We start from the raw sequence: 17,712 nt of genomic DNA on the forward strand, positions 1-17,712 counted from the left end.
GAATAACAGAAATTCAGGAAAAATTATCTGAGAGTCGGGAAGTGTTTCCATATGTGATGTTGAGGATTGCTCATCAGCTAAAGATTACTAATTTTTATTTGTACGCAAGACGAAGAGTGATGAAAAATAACACATTTTTTGCTACTACATAATATTTTTCAGTCATTTATATGAATATAATGTAATAAAAGGGAGAAGTTTGGGAACTATTAGTGAAATTGCCTGCGTAACGGATATAGTGAACTCCCGGTTATAGTGAACCGAAATTTCGGTCCCTTGAAGGTTCACTATAGCGGGGTTTGACTGTATTTTGATATTTTTAATTGTATATGACCCACAATGTTACTAAGATACCCAAATTTCGGATTTGCGAAACAACTATTTGCTTAGGATTTACTGGAAAATTACTTTTTGACACGCCTGATTCCATCGTAATTCTGAATTGGATTTAAAATTACAAGGCTACATAACTGTGTAATAACTTTCAGGGAGAACCGATTTTCCACGTTATTGATTTGTCGAAACTTATTAATCTTCAAAATGCAACTGACGATAATCCAATAGACATTTTTGTAAAAAATTGACGTAAATCGTTCTTTTAACTAGTCCCCATTTGTATTCACTCAATATATCAATTATGCTTTCCTACATTTTTCACCTTTTTTAAAGACTAAAAAATATTGAAAAAAATAACTAAACCTTTCTAGTTGAAAGTTATGACAAAAAACTTCATAATACTTTCAAAAACATATAAACTAAAACTAATACAAATGAAGACAAATAAAAGTTCTAATATAACTCATTCATCAAGTCCGATTGTAAAAAGTCTTCGGAAATCGGTTTCTCCTTCCAGATTCATCATCCTGACAAACCGGAGAGTTTTTCTCCTTTTTTTTCTTCATCTCAGTTCTGTACGAAAACTGCCCATCATTTTTGGTTCTCTTAGTCCGCTGACTGTGCAGTCAACCCTCTGGACCATCATCACCTTTAGTACAGTTTCCCATCCCCCCCTGGTTACTCAAATTTTTTTCATCCAATGGCAGAAGTGGATGTTCTTTTTACATGTCAAGTCTGCCAATTTGGCGCAAAATCTGCAGATATTATGATTTATGATTCATAAACTCAAAAAAAGTTCTTTTTTGTTAAAATATATGGAAGCTCTACATTTACATTACTTTAAATAATATCCTCAAAACAGAATTCAAATTTGGTGCCACTTGGCACAGACGTAACGGTGAAAACTTAAATAGTGGTGGTAATATTAAAAAAAAATTTGATTTTCCTGCACGATGTTTGTAACTAACTGAATACTTGAATAACTTTAGATAAATATAACTAGATTTGTAGGCACGGTATTAAAGTTTTAATTTTAAAGTGAAAATTTATTGCTAAGGAAATTTTCGGTTTCTATCTATTAAAAATGATAACAGCTTTTAATTTTTTTAAGTACGTGTGAACCGTGAACTCTTCATAAATATCTAGATGACTCTTATTTCTCTTTATATTAAAAGTTTGCAAATGAAGCTGCTATTTCAAATATACAGAGCACAAAAAGAGAACAAAAAAAGGAACACTTTGAATAACTTATACTTAGTACTAGAATCTTCACGTACTAGGACGCAATTTTAATGATTTAACAGGGTGATCTCAAATATACTAATTCGACGATATTCACAACGATATTTAACAGACGATATTCAGATACAAAACGTATATTTTCGATGAAAAAACGGATTTTTTCTAAATGGAAATGTACTCCTGGCACTCAAAATACGGGGAGAAGGGCAACCGCAATTTGGAAATTATGGTTCTAATAGTTTGGTCAGGACAGCGGTCAAGAGTTTGTACCCTTTAATGTATATTTCACTTTTTGTGTGTTTTGCCGTGTATTGGGTACGTTTTAAGAGAATCTAAAAATATTTGCTCACAATTATAAAATTCTTTTACCTAAAGATAATTTCACGAAAATATAATTTTTAATAATTAGTTTAATAATAAGTTTTTTTTATAATTTTTAATAATTTTATTTAATTACAGTAAGAAAAGATTTGATTTGTAAGCTATATGAACTTTTGCCTCATTTTAAAGAGTGTAATTATATTGCAAATTATGAAATTGAATTTTAAATATGCGATGTTTTTAAAACTCAAATTGTTTTGTTCCCAAGCACGGTTGCTTGTTTTTCAAGTTCGGGTAACCTTTAATTTCCTCACCATTATCAAAATGTTTTTAAGTAAAATATAACAATTTCATACTTTATTAACAAAAAAAACTACATATTTTAAAATAAAATGTTATTAAAAGCTTTAGTTTATGCTTCTTATAAAAAAAATATAAACTTTTAAGAAAAAAAAGGAACAATGATGGATGTGAAGTAATCACGGGGTTTGTGAGCGAAGCATGAAGAAGGCCTCTTAATTATGAAAAAAAGTTTAAAATATAAAAATTTGTAATGATCTGAAACATTTGTAATAATCTAATGATCTGATCTTTACGTTCTAGGACCCATTCTGGAAGGTTCGAGGGGGTGACCTCAAATACACTAATTAATTGCAGCAGGTGATATTTTTAACTTCGAAATCAGACTCAAAAACGTACTTTCTCTGAATAAACATACCTTTTTTCCGACGGATTCGGATTTCTGACCCCTAAGAAATAGGGCCCAACCGCAATCTGCGGAATATGGTAGTTTAGTCAGGTTATAAGCTTAGTAATAGTTTAGTCAGGAGAGTTGATGTTAATTTTACTTTTTGCGTGTTTCACCATATCTCGAGAACTTTTTAAGCGAGCTGAAAATTTTTTGCACACAATTATAACATTTGTTTATCGAAAGATGATCCCATTCACAAAATAGCTTTCAGTAAATATTTATTATTTTTTTATTATTTTATTTAAGAATAGTTAAAACACTTCTGAATTCTAAGGTAGACAATTTTTTACATGATTTTGAAGAATGCAATTTTAAAAAGCAAAATGCAAAATTTGAGCGAAATCAGTTAAATAGTTCCTGAGAAATCAATTAAAAAAAAGTTATTTTAAAATTCAACTGATTTTGCTAACATTTTGTATTTTATTACGTAAATTCACAATCTTTAAAATGGTGCAAAAAAATTGTATACCTTACAATTCAAAATTATTTGACTATAATAAATAAAATTATAAAAAATATGCAATACTAATTAAAAGTTATATTTTGCATGGAATTATTTTTGCATAAATGAATTTTATAATTATGTGCAAAATTTTTTTAATTTGCATGTTAAGTTATTATTAACTTGTTTGAGGTTACCTCCTCGAACCATTAAGAATGAGTCCTAAAACGTGAAGATCCGACTAATAACTAAAAAGTGATTCAGGCTGGTCCGTTTTTTACTTAGCGCACTGTACATAAATGTTTTTTTTCCCACTAGCATTGAACACGCAATTCATATCGAATTTATAGTTAAAACCAAGACTCGTAATTCTTAACCAACGCCCAGTAAAACAAATAACTTCTGAACCAGGGAATGAGAGAGATTTCATAGGCAGGCACCCGAAGATTAAATTTAAGATAAACTTACACGGTTAGCCAGACGTCAAAATGCTCGTCTGTCAATGGATGTTTAGTAAATTTGTTATTTTAAGAGTTGTTGTCAAGAGGACTAAAACCCATGATGCATCTACAATTAGTTATAATTTTCATGAGCACTGTATTCAGCTTGTTGTCAAGGGAACTAGTACTCATGATGCATCTACAACTGGTCATAATTTTCATGAGCACTGTATTCAGCTTGTTGTTAAGGGGACTAAAACTCATGATGCATCTACAACTGGTCATAATTTTCATGAGCACTGTATTCAGCTTGTTGTCAAGGGAACTAGAACTCACGATGCATCTACAACTGGTTATAATTTTCATGAGCACTGTGTTCAGCGTAAGCTCAGTATACAAATCTGTTGTCACCAGGATCCGAACCTGGGTCGTCTCATTCGGAGGCTAGCACTTTACCCTCTCTAGCGATTCCTCCTTCAACAAAAATTCCACTCATGCTCGAAATAGGGTTATCATCTACAACTAGGAAATTCATAGGTTATTTTGATGAATTAAGGCAAAGTTTTAAAATACATAAATAATTTTGGTAAAGAGGGTATTTTGAAAAATAATTCAAGGAATCTATTTTAGACACTGTTTATAGTTACATTTTACAAAACATTTAGAAATAAACAATTTTAGAATTAAGTATATCTGAATCATAGCTACCAACTTTTAATCCTTTCGATAATGCTCTTCCCCAGTGGCAGTAAAATGGAATTTAAATTACAAATTTACGCTGTAACACACGCTGTATTTTGAATGAGATATAAGGTGTGCCTCAAAAGCAAAGATGCCAACTGCTCCGGACGCGCCTAAATAATTAAAAAAAAAAAGGTAAATAACTACAAACTAAATTTTGCAAATATTTGACTATTTTTGCTTGCTTTCTAAAAGGTATAGCATTACATAAGTACAATAAAGTGGTGAATTATATAAGAATACGAATTATTTCGAAATAGTGGTGGATAAAAATCTACTAAATTGAATTTATTAAACAGAGAATCGTAATTGATAAACTACCACTTTAAATTATATATTTGCTGTCCGGAGCAAGTTAGCATCTCCGCAAAAGTAATGCATATTTTTATATATGTTTATTTTTTTTAAAACTAAGTAAAAAAAAAATTATAAATTAAGTTTATAAATGCAAGGAACGCATGGAAAGCAAACATTTTACTACGACTTTAAATATAGAAGTAAAATTTACACCAAATGCGTAAAAGTTGGCAGGTAAGCCTCAATACATAGTTTAATTATAAACTTATAGATAAGCATCAGACTTGGCGATGTTTCTCTTTTGCTGAACACCGTTCTTTAAACCTTTAATCTTAGCAACCCTTAAAAACCGGAACAGACCAAACGTGGAGAAAAGAAAGAAAAAAAATGTATTTATATATCTATATACGTATACATCTATAAAAAAAGGGAAGAGATCGGAAGAAACTGCCACATTTGAAATTCTAGCAGTTCACATCTGAATTTAATATGTCTCCTAGCCAGCGGAGCGGTAACGCCGGATCATTATTATATTATTTATCTGAACATCAATCAAAAATATTCGAAGGGGAAGGGGGCTTATAGGAGATATTTGAGGGGGGTGGGTGGAAAGAACAGAAAACTCTTTTACCCTTGCTCAGCTGTTTTTGTGATGAGGCCTCCGTGAAACTTTAGTTTTCCAGGGTGGGAAACTTTTTCTAAGTCCTTAAGAAGAAGATAAGTAAAATGTATATTGAGATAATATCTTTGCTGGAGGGGAGGAGAGGTAGCAAGAGGTTAAGGAAGGGCTTTTGTTCGATGAACCAACGGTCAGTTACAAATTTAATTTATCTCTTTCTTATTCCATCAGTTGGAGCATTAGTGACGGAAGACAGTAGCGTTTTTATTTTTTCGCTTACTTTTTTTTTCAGCGAGACGTTTTGGATTTGGTTGTTAGAAATGAAAATTGGGTTGGAGAGGTATTAAAATTGCTTTTTCCATTTTATGTAAAAATTAAAATTAATTTTACAATTGGGTATAATATGAAAAAAACACAGCTACTTCGATTTAGTAGGAACAACATATGACGCAATGCTAAACGAATGGAATTTAGTTGTTGTTTATTTAGTTATTGTTATAAGTAGTTGTTGTTATTTGTTTTAGTTGTAGTTGTTTAGTTGTATTTAGTTTCAATAACTTTTCTTTATAATGCAATAAAATCTGGCGAGCAGCTATTTAAACGATCGAACACTTCGTTTGTTTATTTGTGGCTTGAAGTTAGGCTCGCAGAAAATGCCGTTCATGGGTTAAATTTAGTAGGAACAACACAACCTGTGACGTAGGCTATATTATACCCAATTACCTGTACGTTCAAAATTGTTCTTGCACGAAGCTGTTAAAAGTTTTTGAAGTTATACTTCTTATGCGACTTCCAACAAGGTTGCGTTAAACGTTTAACACTACATTTTTATTGGCCGGGAAATCACGTGGTAGGATCCAGTTTTCCCTCATTCATTTCCATATTGTTTTGGTTCTCACTAGCATAAAATTAATAAAAGTATTGCTTTTCTATAAATATTTTAGTTTGATTAGATACGCATATAATTTAATAGGGTAGTATTTCTTTATTTTCAAACTTAGTGGATAACAATTGTAAAAAATTAGTGAAACAATCCCACGGACAATGCAACGGATTTAAGGTTATGCCAAGGTACGTCTCTTGTGAATATCAATTGGTTAGGTTTTCTCTTTTCTAATTGCCATTTATATTTCACCAAATGCAGCCATGAGGGATATTAAATTATTTATTGAAAAATCATTATTTCCGCTATTTACTGCAGGTTCACAAGCTCTGGCAGACGTTACTGGTAAAGAAATTGATCATTGTGAGCGGCCTGTGATCCTTGCAGGAGATTTTAATGTGAATTTCTAATTACCTGAAGCTGAAACATTATTAACCTTCCTTAAAGAAAAATTTGGATTGGAAATGATAAATGGCAGAAATGATCCAACAACCAAAGGGGTAACTACCATTGATGCAGTTTTTGCAAGAAATATTGAAAAAATAGAACTCAAACATTTCGTATCTTACTTTAGTTATCATAATCCCATTGTAAATGTTATAGATTTGGATATTTCTCCACTCGAAAATGATAATTAAAAGGTGCGATCAATTGTGAATTGTAAGCATTGTTAATAAAGTTTGTCTTAAAGAAACAATATGATTTCACTAAAAATCAATTTCTACCCCTTCCTATTTTCATTTCCGCATTACGAAGTTTCACTTCTTAGGCGCGGAGGGACTACACGCACTATTTTTTTTAATGCCTATGCATACCTGCCAATTTTTAATTCTTTGTGAGGATGGTATTTCCCAGTGGTAGCAAGATTCGAAATTGAATTACAATTGCAGGTAGAAAAATACGTTATATTTTGAAAAAGCTTAAGCAGGCAAACACAGAGATGCCAACTTGCTCCGGACAGCAAATATATATTTTAAAGTGGTAGTTTATCAATTGTGATTCTTGGTTTAATAAATTCAATTTAGTAGATTTTAATCCTCTATAAATGTTTTATACGATCAGTGCTTACATACGCATGTGAGACATGGACAATGACCCATGGAGATGAAAATATGATAGCTAGTTTTGAGAGAAAAATACTGCGAAGCATTTTTGGTGGAATAAGTAAAAACGGTACCTGATTTAGAAGATCAAACACGGAACTTTACAAAGCATATAAAGAACCTGATGTCATTAAATTTATCAAAATTCAAACGATTAAATGGGCAGGCCACATTATAAGAATGGAGGATAGCAGGACAACCAAAAAAGTTTTCTGTGCCAGGCCAACAGGTACAAGAAAAAGAGGATGACCAAACCTAAGATTTTTAGACTGCCTTGAAAAGGACCTACAAATTTTAAAGATAATTAACTGGAGAACCTTGGCTAAGGGAAGATTGTCTTGGCATAGGCTTGTTGAGAAGGCGACAGCCCAGAAGGCCATTCTGGGCTGTCGTGCCAATGAGAAGAAGAAGAAGATTTTAATCCACCACTATTTCTAAATAATTCGCAGACTTATATAATTTACCATTTTATAGTGCTTATGTAATGCTATACCTTTTAAAAAGCAAGCAAAACTAGACAAATATTTGCAAAATTTTCTTTGTAGTTACTTACTGCCTTTTTTAAAAATTATTTTGGCTTGTTTGGAGCAGTTAGCATCTCTGCAACCACGATAGTATCAAATATTATGCTTAATTTTTTTAAGAGTAGTGGTGGTCAAAATCAGTAAAAATTAAGTTTATAAAAGTAAGAAAAAGCATACATTTACTACCACTTTAAATATAAAAATAAAATTTTACGCAAAATGCGTACAAGGTGGCAGGTCTGCTTATGTAAGAAAAGAAAGTAAAATTCAAACTGAAAGAAATGTTTTGAGATTCACCTACCTTGAAACCATTGAATTTGTTTTCCAAGATTGTGTTGTCATATAAAATTACGCTTTTTAGCCTATAATACGTTACATTTTATAACTGCTGTGTATTTTAAACTGTAATTAAAACTGTCAAGTTTTAAATGTTTTGCCAGAGAGCTCTTTACTAATGATGAAAATGGCACAAAATGTCGGTTTGGAGAAAAACCAACCTTATGTGAAAATGAAAAGTGCTTTTAAAACTATATTCCATCGCTTTACGTTGTTAGAATTCTAATAATAAATTAGAGCTCTCTTCTGCTAAAATCATTAAAGACAGCTATTCATCTATCGACCATGACTTCTGGGAATCACTCCCTATTTTGTAAAATTCTGATAACTTAGTTATTGATCTTTCTAGTATCCCTTTCTTTCCTAATGTTTGAAAATCTATTGGAATTTAATTTCTGTATTTTACACTTAAGTATTTCCCCTCAACTCCTCACACCTGCTTCTTATCACTTCTAATATTACCTTGTTCAAGTTGGTTCCTTTCACCCTAGTGTGACTACATCTTTTCTTATAGAGGTTTCCAAGCTAGAGGCTGAACTATTTCACTTGACTACTGCAATTTAATTAATTATCGTAATTTTGTGATTGTGAATAGCCAATCATGTTTTCACTATGCCAATTGGATGATTCTTATTCTTGTATCAATAGAAACGTATTCCTATTGGATGCTACTACGAGGTTCCTACAGTCTAGAAATTTTCTTAAAGCGGTAGCAAAGTTGTGATATATCTAGATGTTTTAAGCTATCAATAAATATCTAATTTAGAAAGGAAATATATATGGATGCAAAAAAAAAAAAATCTGGCATAATTTCGTAATTCACAAATTAAAGATAAATTAAAGCATATTTTAGTAGTCTTGAAAACTCTTAGCAACCCCTCATTCATTTTTTCCCGGTTGTGGGAACCGGCAACTGATTAATAATTTATGGATTTTCATTACACAGGTGAGTGAAGTGATGTCAGATTAAACATCTCTATTGTAACGTGCTTGTAACTTTCCTGTCATTTTGTATTCATACAATGAGGACGGTACTTGTTTATAGAACCGAAACTATAGTACGTACATTTTTATTTGTGTTTCATTTACTTTGTTTTGTTTTATTCACACGTAGAATAAAGTATACCATATCCTTATTTGAACATTTTTTTATCTATTTAATATTTTAAAAGATATTACAACGCTACACAATTTTGATTAAAAAAATCCATGCAAAATATCAAAATTATTCATTGAATAAAATTTTTATGTTGTTAGAAAAATCTTGTCAAATTAGTACTCTTTAAAAAGTTTAATATTTCTTCGATACATTTGATTTTTTTAAAGTGCTAGCAATACAAGTGCAAGCAATACAAGTGCAAGCAATACCAATGTAATACCAATGTAATACAATGCATTACCAATTTCATAACTTCCAATTCTGATGGTTGTTGCGCATAAACAATGCGCATGATTTTTTAACTGTTGAGCAGTTATTTTGAACCTCTTTATTAACTCATCTCTATACCAAATTTTATATCAATCACTTTACCATCTCGGAAATTATTAATATAACTTGTGAGTGAACAAGCAAGGAATAAAACCCTCAAGTGTTGAAAAAATGATGATAAATCCATTGAATTACAATGTTAAAAAAATGAAAATAACTTAGCTGAATAATAATAAATTTTTTATTGATAATGTAATTAAAAGACAATTCAAATTATTAGTTTCTAAATTTTACTTTTTATTTGAATTTAGTAAATTAGCATTCATCATAACGATTAAAATAAATTGAAATGACATTCCATTTACTGCATTAACATAAAAAAGAACTAAATAATGTTTCAATTAATTAAAACAGATTTCTCTTTCATTTGAATGATATTTTTATTAAATTGAAAAGGTATTTAACAACCTGTAAAGAAAGTTGCATGTCAAATTATAAACGGACGAAATGATATTTTTTCAGTATTGTAACAAAGGAAACTGTTAAACCGAATTTAAAAGTAATATTTCTAAGCACTAGATAGTCAAATTAACAATATTTAAAGTGTATAATTAGAAATTTAGTATGCATAAGCGTAACATCTCAATAGTTTCATGCCCACATTTTCCTGCTAGTTTTATGCATAAAATATCCATACATTTTATTTTGAATGAACTTTGAATTAAAAGCCACATATTAAAAACACAGTAAAATTTAATTTAAAGAAGATTTTGGATTAAACATTGTGAATGCGTGTTATAAATAAAGAAATGCATTGATTATATTTTAATAAAAAATAATTCCACAAAAGATCTTCAAACGATCATTAGAACACAAAGCTCTTCAACAATCAAAACTGGCGTAATGAACCTGTAAGAAAAGAAAATCAGATTATAATTTCCAGTTAACTCAAAGTAAAAAAAACTTCAAAAGCATTTCATAAACAATCAACTATTTTAATTTGAAAAGCAATCTGAAATATGCGGGAAATAATTTGATCTAACTAACTTAAAAAATTTAAGAAAAAGAATATTATTTTAATAAAGGGCAGGTAAGTAAAATGAGTGATTAAAATTAGGAGCTTTCTAGAGAAAAACGATATTTTTCTGGCTAATAAGACAATCAAAAGCATTTCATTTTCATCAGCTACTGAAAACTTTTCATTCGTTTCTCAAATTCTCAACTAGCTTTTCAAATCATTTAGAATCATTTTTTGTTTTAGTTTTTACTCTTCGTTCATTAAATTTTTCCGCTTTAATGGCAACATCAAAGGAAAAGTTTTCTTCGTGTTGCCAACTGTATGCAGGAGCCACAAAAGATCGTCTGCTTCTTTCTAAACATAGTTTGTTGTGATTAATTTGCGATGATCACCTAGCGCTTGTAATCGTTACTGATGTGTGTCGGGAGCGTAACGAAGCATTCAACTGCCGATGATTGGAAAGTTAGAGGGGGTGGGGGTCGGTGGAATAGAATCTTTTGCAATCTAGACTGCCTGCTTGATTTGCATTCATTACATATTCACCCAAAACAACTCATTTACATAGAATGCTGGTTTGGGAAAATTCTCTTGTATCAAAGCACGAAATTAGGGAAAAAAAGAAGAAAAAAATTAAAAGCGGTTAAAAATACAAGAAAAAAAAATTCGATCGGCTACCCACGGAGTAATGTTTTTTTAAGCATTGTTTTACTACTTTCTTTCAAGTTTGGAGAGTTTTGTCTCAAGTCTTATATATCGTTCAAGAAGAAATGATGCTGCTTTTAGGGAAAAAGTAGGGAAAAAAGAAACACAAAGACTTTTCTGCATAATAGCTAAGCCAATTACAAATGTATGTTTTTCCCTTTTTCTTATACGACTTGCATTTTATAAGGACCACATAGAAGAAAAGAAGAAAAAGAAGATTGAAGGGTTGGGAGCTACGGTAAAATACGTAGATTCTTAAATAACTTGTTCGAATGTTGAAATTTATATTCAAATTATTTTCAATATGTTGTGTGTAACTAGGTGAAACTTATGTAATTTTTCTTCGTTTAGAAAATTTTTTCAAGCTCTATGTAGAATTCGAATGAAATTGAAAAGAATGAAAACTTATACAAACAGTTAGGCATTTGCATATTTTTTTTAAAACTTGTATTGAACTCTAACAATAATGCTGCAACCACGGAAACAATAATAATTTTTTTTCATGCACTCTTTTATTTACAAGTGTTGGCAACAATTCAGAACAAATAATAATTCTTTCACAGCTTTTATTAAAAAAAAACTAAGTTTAAACCGTTAAATAAATAAAAATATAACTATTTTGATTATTGAGTATGGAAAATATACATTGAGTAAGGAATTCCAATAACTTTTCATCTAAAACTGGATTTTAATGGTTTGTAGTGAAGCATGATTTAATTTATATTTTCCTTCAGATGAAATATATGACAGCAATACTATATTATAATAGGAGGCACGCTGACGCTCACCAACCCCAATGATTACTTCGTAATAATTGCTGTTTCTTGGCTTTGAAATTATTGAAAGTGGAAACAATTGAAATTATTCAACTAAAAATATATGTACTTAAAAAAAGTCTTGTCTCTCCCCTTTCAATGTCCAAATATTTCCCTCCCTTATAAAGCTATTAAGATCTATTAATGAACATAAATCATTTTTCTAAGTAATCATTTTTTGAAGTAATCATTTTGTGAAGTAATCATTTTTTGAAATAATCATTTTTTTTGAAGTAATCATTTTTCGAAGTAATCATTTTTTGAAGAAATCATTTTTTGAAGTAATAATATTTTGAAGAAATCATTTTTTGGAGTAATCATTTTTTGAAGTAACGCTTAAAATTAAAAGTGTATATTGTAATAACAAATTTGGTGAGTTCACAACTGAAATTTAATATTTTTGCTTACCAAACGAACTGATGCATATTTCAAATACAATTTTTGCATTTATCACTAGGTGTATAAAGCTGAAAGTTAAGTTCTAAATCATTTAACGAATCTCTTTAACCGTAACTCCTAATAGTATAATGTAGTTTAATCCAAAGAATAATAATTGTAAAATGGTTAATAAGATTCGACACCTACTTAAATAACTTTATCTGAAAATATAACGTAGAATTGCTTTATTCCAACTATAATAATAAGAAAAACAATCCTCTAAATTTCTTAATTTAAAAAACAAACAAATTCAAAAACGTATTAATAACGGTACAGGTTTAAATTAGGGATGCAAAAAAGTTTATAGAAAAATAATACCTTTGTGACTTACATAAATTTTTAATTTATCTTTTCTTTTGAATTGCATGCACGATTTTTTTTAAACTTACGAACTTATTTTCGACAAAATAACAATCGTTTAAAATAATTCACAACTTTTTGACATATGTTTAAAGTACATTCATTTAAAGTATTTGTCAGGTTGAATACAGTATTAATCACATTTTTGAGGGTTGTTATTATTTTTTTAATTAAGTAATTGGTAGGAGTCCAATATTTAAAGGTGTAATTTTGGTTTCAGTGATGAAAAGCATTTAGAAGCGTAAAAAAATATTTACAACATTTATTAAGTCTAATACTTTGAGTAGCGTGTTTTTTTTAATCATTGGTAACAATCCAATGTTCGGAAGTGTATTTTTAGTCAGCTGGTACAAGTCTAACTTATAACACTCTATTTAACTATTCAACATTTCAAGAATCAATTTTGGTGCAGCATTAACCCTAATTTAGCTACTTAGAGTGCATTTAAGTGCATTGACAAGAGCTTTACTTTCTGGAAAGCATTTAAGTGCATTAATGAGTCTAATATAGTAATTAAATCTGATTACAGTTGTAGAATGATAATTTCACTTTGAAGAAAAATCATTGGTAATAATCCAATGCTCGGAAGGATATTCTTAGTTACTCAGCTGGTACGAGCCTAAGCATTCTACTTAGCTATCTGACATTTTTAGGATCACATTTGTTTTAGCATTAACACAAATTTAGCTACTTAGAGTGCATTTAAGTGTATTGACAAGAGTTTAACTTTTTGGTGAGCATTTAAGTGCATTGATGAGTCAAGTATTGTGAGAATTAGTTCCGATTACATCAGTACTAGAATGAAAATTTCACTTTGAGGAAAAATCATTGGTAACAATCCAACATTCGGAAGGATATTTTTAGTTACTCCGCTAGAACAATCGAAAACATTCTACTTAGTCATCTGACATCTTTAGGATCATTTTTGGTGAGGCATTAGTAAAACATTTTTAAGATCCTTTTTGGTTAAGCATACAAATGTAATTATTTAGAGTGCATTTAAGTGTATTGATAACTTTTTGGGGAGCACTTAAGTGCATTGATGAGTTAAGTATTGTGAGGATTAGCTCTGATTACATCAGTACTAGAATGAGAATTTCACTTTGAGGAAAAATCATTGATAACAATCCAACATTCGGAAGGATATTTTTAGTTTCTCTGATAGTACAATCAAAAATATTTTACTTAGTCATCTGACATTTTTAGGATCATTTTTGGTGAGGCACTAGTAAAACATTTTTTAGAATCCTTTTTGGTTTAGCATACAAATTTATCTATTTAGAGTGTATTTAAGTGTACTGATAACTTTTTGGAGAGCATTTAAGTGCATTGATGAGTCAAATATTGTGAGGATTAGTTTTGGTTGCATCAGTTCTAGAATATGAATTTCACTTTGAGGAAAATTTTCGGTAAGAGTCTTATACTTAATGAGAATATTCGAATCATTTGTATATTCGCTTGGCACTATTAATTTTCTTTTTACTCGTCCACTTCCAGGAAAACTTAACGGATTTAAGTTTGGCAAACTAGTCAAATACAATCTAATCAAACATCCCCTTCGCTAATACTAAAGTGACAAATGGCGATTCTGGACAAACTTTCACCCCGGAATAAATATTTAAATCACGGATTCATATACTAATCATCCAATGAATATCAATCCTCATCTAAATGGGATGGACGCTTCTATTATCATCCTCTATAATTATCGATTTTGAAATTAAATTACTATAATGGTCATCATAGCACTTTGGAAAATAAATAAGAACATAATTGAATTAATTCGAAATCGATGATATGTACTCAATTATACCGAGACAAAGACAAAGGGGTTGTTGGAGATATTAGGTCAGTTGAAAGTGGGGAAAAGGGAGTGTAAAGCGAGACGGTAGTGGAGAAAGAGAGATTAAAACTTATTGAAATTCCGAAGATGTTCAGCCCCTTGCTGTCAAAGGGAAATCATCATGCAAATTCGGTGGTCACCAGTGCCCAAAATCACGCTCGATCTCGCGAGAGAATTCATCGATGGTATTTTGCCGAAGAATGCTCCTGCTTTCCCAAACTTTGTTCATTAATCTGAGATTTCGAGAGGAACTATGGTCAGAGGTATAATTTGGGGAAACGTTGCTCCCTTGTTGTAGAAGATTTCAGATGAATTTAGTAGAAGAGGCGTTTAAATATAATATCAAAAGCGAAATTGTTTACGTTTTTAATCCGTAAATAATGCATTATTTAAATATCAACACGTTTTATGTAAGTGTAATGAATAATATTACACTACTGAAAATGTTTCATTAAATAATACTACATGTATTATTTAATAGAACATTTTCTGTATAAAAATTTCAACAACGTCATTAAAAAAAAATTAAGCCGAATTTTTTGTTTTCGTTTTGCATTCAAAGCACTTTTAAAGGCATATTACAAAATAGTAGCTACTCATCCCGATTGTACTTGGCTGACTGACTAATACAGTGCTAACAGAGTTCCTAACTGTAAGAGTTAAATAAAATTTATTATTTGGTGCGTATAAAAGTAAGTCTCTGGATATAGTCATGATTAAAAATAGTTAAATGATTGAAATGTCATGATAAAACAAATTAAGGCCGAAATATATAAAAGGTAAATAAAATAAATTAAGGGGAGCGTGATCGTTAAGGAAAGTGGTAGTACAATGCTAATGTGGGAATAACAATAACCCAATAGGTCCAAAGGGTCACAAAGTGTGAGGTTTGAACAAATTGGATAAATTGGTATCACCGAATTTAGAATAACGGTGAAACTAAAAATAATTAAAGATAAAAAGATACAGAAACAATGTCATGCTATATCCAGATATAAGTATTTAAGATAAATGGAGTAAATTGATGTTTCCAATATTATCAAGAATACAATGCCCAAAACAATAATAAAAGGGTACTCACCATACATGAGGACATATTAAACAAACAGACATCAAAGGAAGACGGGGAAATAAGCACTTCAGCACCACATTCAATTATTAACAAATTATTTTTATTTAGTAACAAATATCGATCGTTACATTTACTACACATGAATGGCGATTATTAGAAATGGGTGATAAGAGAATTAAAACAATGAAGGCGTCATACATAAAAGTAAAATATAAAAGAACGAGTAATTTAATCGTTAAAATAAATATGAAAGGAAAACTTAAATTTGAGAGGACTTTTAATGTTAAAGAAAAATTAAAGGTATAAACTGTTGATTTTAAATTTTTCAGAAATTGATTACAGCTGTGGATTTAATTTAAGATAAAGGTTAAAAAAATGTAAAAAAGAAATCCCTCGATACGGACCGAAGTCCGCATCTTGGAAAAAAAAGAACATGCAAGAAAGAAGCACCCAGAGAGAAAAATCTATCCCAAAAAGTGACTTAAAAATTCCTTAACTGGTATAGGACCAGAAAAATTACGACCAATTAAATTTAAAGAGGCGGAGAGTTTGAAATTTAAAGTAAAGAGATTGGTTAGTTAGCCCCCCTAAAATTAAAGGAAGAAAAAGAAAGGCGTGAAAAGAGGGGTTGGTTGACTTTCCCCACAGGAAGTACGATGACCGCGCTGACCATGAGAAAGGTCACCAAGAAAGTTAAAAAGATTGCTAAAATAAAAAAAGAGGAATAACGTTTAAAGAAAAAATTAAAGGCTTAGGTAAAATTAGAAATTAAAATTGCCACATTACATTAAGTGTAAATGTGACACTAACCCAAAGGGTTATTACTCCTTTGTCTATGTTTAAAAATTATAACGGATGGGAGGGGGGGGGACCATTTGTATTTAGTTTTTATTACTTTAATGCATACCTGCCAACTTTTAATTCTTTCGAGCATGATTTTCCCAAGTGGTAGTAAAACCGAATATGAATTACAATTTCAGGCAGCAAACATACACTGCATTTTGAAAATGCCTATGATAGATCCAGCATTTTAACTGATCCCACAAGCAAAATAGATAACGTGTGCGGTTGAAATAGTTTAAGGGTTTTTTTTCTAGTAACTTATAATAATTAATGTTAATAGCTATCATTGTTAATAGTTTTAAAACAATAGCAAACTCATGATTTCAATTTTGTATCAGAATAATTGTACAATTAATGTATTATTGGATAGGAATGTCTTGTTTCTACGAAGTAAATGCTACGAAAGAAATTATTGATTCAACGGTCTATTTCTGTTTGAAATAAGATGCGTTTTTAAACTGGAAGTATTAGCACCTCTCGCTGCTTTTCGAAGCCCTGTCGCCAAGAAAAATAAAAAAGCTATAGTTTAAGTGCCTTACACTTGAAATAATGCGATGATTTTAAACTGTAAATATAATCTTGCCGTGATGAATTATCTGGGTTTTAGAACAGACAGATAAATTAAATATTTTAAAATTTATTAAACATTTTTAAAAATCGCCAATTTGGCTACATTTTTCCACCTAGAAGAAAATTATCAAAACCACTGCCTAATTATCAGTTTTTGCAAATTTTTACGAGCCCAGGTAATGAAGCCCCATTGCAGTATGCTTTTAAATACTAAAAATTTAGACCTCAAACGCTTTTCATTTTCAAAAAACTGTGGCTTCTCTCCATATTGACATTTTGCGCCATTTTCAAAGTAAGAGTAGACAGCGCTGGATTTAGATAGGCTAAACTTGGCCCAACAGTCACGAGTAACAGTAGCAAACTCAATCAATTCACATCAATTATAAAAATAGCATATTATTCAAAGAAGCAGCATTTTATATTACGACGGAGCTTTGTCAGAATGTGCACCACCTTGAAGTTGAAACTTCAAGAAGAGATATAAACAGCCTCAGACACCCAGATAAATTTTGTTGCTGATGGCCCTTAACTAGTTTCAACGCTCCCGTATGACTATTTTTTCTTTAAATCTTCATGTTTGGATTATT

General features: G+C 30.4%; 1 long non-coding RNA gene across 1 annotated transcript in view; it reads right to left on the reverse strand.

Annotated features, from left to right (window-relative positions):
- Positions 1-9,168: 9,168 nt before the first annotated feature.
- The window catches only part of LOC107457176 (uncharacterized), a 269,336-nt gene continuing 260,792 nt past the window's right edge, over positions 9,169-17,712 (reverse strand). Inside the window, exon 5 of the long non-coding RNA XR_001585806.4 lies at positions 9,169-10,373. This is a non-coding gene — a long non-coding RNA (uncharacterized LOC107457176). The remainder of the gene's footprint in view (positions 10,374-17,712) is intronic.

The sequence above is a fragment of the Parasteatoda tepidariorum genome, chromosome 5 (assembly GCF_982258835.1).
Source record: "Parasteatoda tepidariorum strain Cologne lab strain chromosome 5, Ptep-v5.0, whole genome shotgun sequence".
Lineage (NCBI taxonomy): Eukaryota > Metazoa > Arthropoda > Arachnida > Araneae > Theridiidae > Parasteatoda > Parasteatoda tepidariorum.